Genomic DNA, 6,041 nt, shown 5'->3' with positions numbered 1-6,041 from the left:
TTGTTCTTATTCATTCTCAGTGACTTGAGGAAGTTCAAGCTATACCAAACACAAATGCTTCCTTTTACATGAAACAAATTGGTAGACCAAGGCTAGCTCCTTTTTATTTATTTAGAAATTCGACAGTTTAGTAAAAATAAATGAAGTAAGTGAAGTGATAAGAGAATCAATTTTAAAACATCGAAAATCTGACCACAACCCTTTTTGTATTCCCTGGGTCAAATGTTAAATGTATGTTTCTCTGGGCTAAATCAATCACCTACAGCTAATATATGTAACCCTCAAATTTGGAGGAAAGAAAATTATTATCCTTTTTTTTGGTGCCTTTTCTTAAAAAATTGGTGCAGAATTCAAACTGCAATTCAAACATCCATTTCCCTTAGTTCTTCTGCAAATTTAAATTAAATTACAGAGTTGTTATCAGGAACACCTAGTAACAGAGGGACGATTCACTAATCATATCAAATTAACATTAGCAGCTGCTTGAGAGATGAGTCAAATAATTCAACATCACACATTCAAATTATAAATAAATACATAATAATATAAGGCCTATTTGGCCAAGAAGAATAAGGAACTAAATCAGGACTCTAAACCTCTAGAAACTGATTTTAACCAGTTTTGGGAAGACTTGTCATGATCATATGAACAACATACATTTAACTGTTTCACAGATTAAATATTTTTAAAGAAATTAGAGACATCATCCAGGACCATTTTGGTACCTGTTCTGAAGTATTTCTTTTACGCCTGTCCTTAAAGAGAGATTTCACATAAAAGGGATTTGCTTTGATGTGAAATAGTACATACATTTAGAAAACAAGTTATACAAGCATTACAAATATAAATTGATTTTTTTTGTATAAAATATATCAACTGCCGAAATATTTGTTTTACCTGTTTTTAAAGAAAAAATGAGGGCTGAGCACACATCCTTGAGGGGCCCCGGTGTTGAAGATCAGGGTGGAGGATGTGATGTTTCCCACCCGCACTGCCTGGGATCTGCCCGTCAGGAAGTTCAAGGTCCAATCACAGAAGGCGCTGTTGAGCCCGAGGTCTCTGAGCTTGATGGCCAGCTTGGAGGGCACAATGGTATTGAAAGCTGAACCGTATCCTGGCAAAATCATTTTTCCCAAGTTACTTCATTTTTCAAGGAAATTAAAAATGTCGTTTTTTTTTTCCCTTTTCTTGAATCTTTTTTTTAAGCCTGTCCTTAAGCACATGATATAAAACTATATTTAGTCTTAGAAAATGTATCAGAGGGACTTACGGAGACGAGGAATGGAGTAGACGCGTGTTTCTAGCTCCCACTTTTAAGATACAACTAACATTTAAACCTCTTCCCTATATACAACTCGGGGATTTTGGTTTATTTTTCTTTCTTTCCGTTAAATGGCTTCGAAAACAAGCAAAAAGGAGAAGAGTATGGTGGCTGAGAGGTGCAATCGACAATTACAAAGTGTGAAACACTTTAACAAAGCTTGAGACAAATTTAAATTTAATAAAACAAATGTACATTAGCAAAACACTTTTACCAAAGAAAAAACTATTTAACATGAACAAATTAACTAGATGCAAAACTGTATTATCTGCGAGACATCGCCTCAACGCAACGAGTCAAAATTCTCCGCTATGTCCACTGCAAACAGCACTCTGCATGTCCGACTGTTCCACTGTCTGTGTGTGTGTGTCTATCAACGCATTGGTCCAATCACATTCAGCATCCCGTCAGCGTTTTCCCCCCCACCAACAATCTGCGAATCAAGGCACAGTAGGGCGGGTTTTCGTGGAATGCGGGTGGGAAAAATACGTGTGTCGTCTCTTTCAACCTGTCTGAGTCAGAGCGAGAGTTAACAGCTCATCTAGTTGCATCGTACTGTAGCTAGTAGCCTAGTTTCACCTACCGGGGTGGCATGGGGTGGCAACTGACACCCTAAAAATAGGCCTTGCCACCCCAGTTGGCAGCTTTGTTTTGAAAGAAAAGTTGTGGCTCATCGGACATTTATGAGAGAAAGTCTCTAATGTCAGAGTGCAAGTGAATGCAGCACAATACGCACGTCTTGTAACCCCTTCCCCGGTCCTGGCGCGAGCGTGGACATATGATTGGCGGCGATTTTTTTCATTTGAACGGGACGGCGCAAAACGAGAAACATTCGGACCCAAGTACTGAAGAAATTAGGTATTTTCGGTCTACAATGACAGAGAAGAGACTGTCAAGTGTGACTGTACTCAGCATTGAATCAAAACGCACTAAAGCTTTGGATCTTATTCATTTTGTGAGGCGTTTTGCTGAACAAAATGGTAATCGCCGCATTCAGCTGTAATAGACATGTCAACTTGATGCTCTGCTCACGGATGAGCAAACAAAACTGTTAAGATGATGACCTTACGTGTGTAAATATATGTTCTTCTTTGTGGAGGTCTGCCCCCAAAAAACAGTTTTCAGTCCTGAGAAAGTAAAAAAAGACGGTGTGTAAAACTACACTGCCCAGCCAAAAAGTAACCACTTTGATTTAACTGGATAATGAAGTATACAAGAATGCATGACTGAAGTGATGGAGACCATGTTTGAAGGCAAACAAAAAGAGGAAATAACAGGTCAAATCAAGCAAATCCCCCTCTCAGATTCCACAGCAACCAGAAGAACATAAATACTGGCTGGTGATTTGATTAATCAGCTTTGTGATGGAATACAAAATGCACAGTGCATTTCCTTAGCTGTGGGTGAGTCCACTGACACCACTGACAATGCTCAGTTGCTGGTGTTTGTGAGTTTTTATGATGAGGCAAAGGGGGAGTTTGTTGAAGATGTGTTGGGCCTGACGAACCTCAGTGGACACACAAGGGGGCAAGACATTTATAAAGCAATAATGGGAATGCTGAATGAAAGAGGGTGCAGCTTCTTTTATTCATAACTGTGCAGCTCTTACACTGCGACTCTGAGGGGTCAAGCACAGACACAATAACAATGAAAACGGCTGCATACAGATTATTTTTGCAACCTCGTGTTAAGAATCTTGTTGCAATTGTTTAAAAGTTTGAATGACCGTAATAAACGGACCTTTGTCTTATTGAAAAAAAATGTTTGGACCTTTTAAGATTTGTATTTGAGTACCCCTGAACCAGCCCTGAACTAGAGAATCAAACCGGAAAGGGAATGCCCATCATACCAGACGTGACGTGCAAGTGATTGACACAAACTTAAGTTTGTTTTGGCGATAGACCGCCGGTACCTATGGACCTTTATGGTCGTTAAACATGTTTTGTCCGTTCTGTGGAAACCACCTGAGCCAAGTGACATGGTTTTGCTCATCACGATTTCTCTTGCACAAGAGATACGTTCTCGTGTACACGAGAAAGTTACAGGTTCGCCAAGTAGGAAGCGGAGCTGTGCCTTTTACACACAGCCTTCGCTGTGTTTACCTTCATTAGACAGCTAAAGAGCGACTGCAGGCTGCTTTGTTATAGCCACACACACCTCTACACACACACACACACACACACACACACACACACACACACACACACACACACACACACACACACACACACACACACACACAACACACACACACACACACACACACACACACACACACCTCTACACACATCGAACTGCCCGATTGTTACGCCTTATTATTCTATTTATGAAGGAGATGTCTGGTCACCAGGGTGTGTGTGTTTGTGTGTGTGTGACTCTGGCATTTGTTTTCAGAAGATATAAGATACTGTCGTCCGTTTCGGTTCTGCGGTCAACTCAGCCGTCTCTCGCGTTTGCTTGGTCAAATCAGCAGCTCTTCATTTTTGAGTGCGCAATTTATTGGGCCGTTACGGTAATCACCGAGAAGCGGCACTGTACGAGTAAAATAATGCATGTTTTTTCTGCTTTATTTGCGATACAAATAATTTGTACCATAAGTTCTTAATAAAACGGACACTGTTTGACTCAGTCCTAGTTTGACTGCTATGATTTTTAGCCATAAGTTCTTAATAAAATTGGTACTGTTGGACTTAGTAGCCTACTTGTTAGACTACTACCACAAATACAATGAGGTACTTTTACTGTACTTTTTGAGTAATACTCTGTCAAACTCCCATCCTGAGTACAATAATTCATGTATTCTGTTATATTTGATAGGGATACAATTATTTTTTGCAAAAAGTTCCACATGAAATTGATACTCTTGGACTCAGTCAGTAGCCTACTAAGTACTACTTGGACTACTATCACAAGTACAATCAACTACTTTTACTGTGTACTTTTTTATTAATACTCGGTCAAACTCCCGTCCTCAGTACAATCATTCCTGTATTGTATATGAACTATGAATTATTGTACTCTGGACAGGAGTTTAACCAAGTATTACTCAAAAAGCACAGAGTAAAAATACTTGATTGTACTTGTGGTAGTAGTCCAAGTAGTACTGAGTCCAACAGTATCAATTCCATGTAGAACTTATGGTAACAAATATTTGTATCCCTCAACAAATATAGCAGAATACATGAATGATTGTACTCAGGAGGGGAGTTTGAGTATTACTCAAAAAGTACACAGTAAAAGTTAGGGATGTAACGATACCAAAAGTCCACGGTACGATATTTATCGCGATATTGAAAAATAAAGGAAAAAAATGTTTTTTTTATTTTTGTATTTATTAAATAATACATCTGATTTGTACAGCATTTTAATAGGATGGTAGTATTTTAAAGTGTCAACAATATAATAATCAGACCCTGCAATAGAATAAATCAAGTTTCACTTTAGTTTTTCAAGTAACTCAACTCTAACTCACTCACTCAGCATCATCAAGGTTATCTTTTAGGAATATGAGCATGTCCACATTTCCAGGTAGAAGCTGGGATGTTTGGGCGTTTACAATATCCCCTGCTGTGGAAAAAACTCTCTTGCTTGGTACTGATGTTGCTGGGACAGAGAGATATGCTTTGGCCATGGGTGACAGCAGTGGGTAAAACTGTGCATTGTCTCTCCACCACTTCAAAAACAATAGTTTTTGCCTTTGCCTAGAAGGTGAGGCTTATTGACAGGGCGAGATATAAATATACTGTTGGTACTTGCCAATGTCTCTAGGTATGTACATGTAGCCCTGTAAATACGATGTCCTTTTGTGTTATCTGTTGTTTTATGTTCATGTTGTAACCTACTTGCTGCCATGTTGGACAGGTCTCCTTGAAAAAGAGATCGATGATCTCACCATCTGGTTAAATAAAGTTAAAAAAAAAAAAAAAAAGATAGATTTTGTCAGACTCACGACGGTATTGAGACATTTATTTACCGCGATATCGTGATATTCAATATATCATTACATCCCTAGTAAAAGTACTTCATTGTATTTGTATTTGTAGTCTAATAAGTACTGAGTCCAACAGTACCCATTTTATTAAGAACTTATGGCTAAAAATCATTTTATCCCTCATCAATCAGCAGAAGTTGCTTGAATTTGTTCTCAGGAGGGGACTTTGACAGAGAATAACTGAAAAAGTACACTGTAAAAGTAGTTGATTTTATTGTTGGTAGCAGTAAAAATAGTACTGAGTCCAACAGTGTCAGTTTTATTAAGAACTTATGCTAAAACATATTTTTATCGCAAATATAGTACAAAAACATGCATTATTTTACTCTTGTACTAGCGTCAGACTTAAGTTTGTGTCAATCACTTGCACGTCACTTCTGGTATGATGGGCATTCCCTTTCCGGTTTGATTCTCTAGTTGTGTTTCGGGAAATGTTAAAGTGTTTCGGGAAATGTTTAAGTGTTTCGGCAAATGTTAAAGTGTTTCGGGAAATGTTAAAGTGTTTCGACAAATGTTAAAGTGTTTCGACACTTGTAAATGTGTCTCTAGCTTTGTAAAAGTGTTTCGCATCTTGTTAATTTGTTTTTGTTCATGTTAAATCGTTTTTTCTTTGGTAAAAGTGTTTTGCTAATGTACATTTGTTTTATGAAATGTACATTTGTTTTTATAAAATGGAAATTTGTTTTATAAAATGTAAATTTGTCTCAAGCTTTGTTAAAGTGTTTCACA

This window comes from Gymnodraco acuticeps, unplaced genomic scaffold (genome assembly GCF_902827175.1).
Source record: "Gymnodraco acuticeps unplaced genomic scaffold, fGymAcu1.1, whole genome shotgun sequence".
NCBI classification, from domain to species: Eukaryota; Metazoa; Chordata; class Actinopteri; order Perciformes; family Bathydraconidae; genus Gymnodraco; species Gymnodraco acuticeps.
This window is presented reverse-complemented; position numbering follows the sequence as displayed.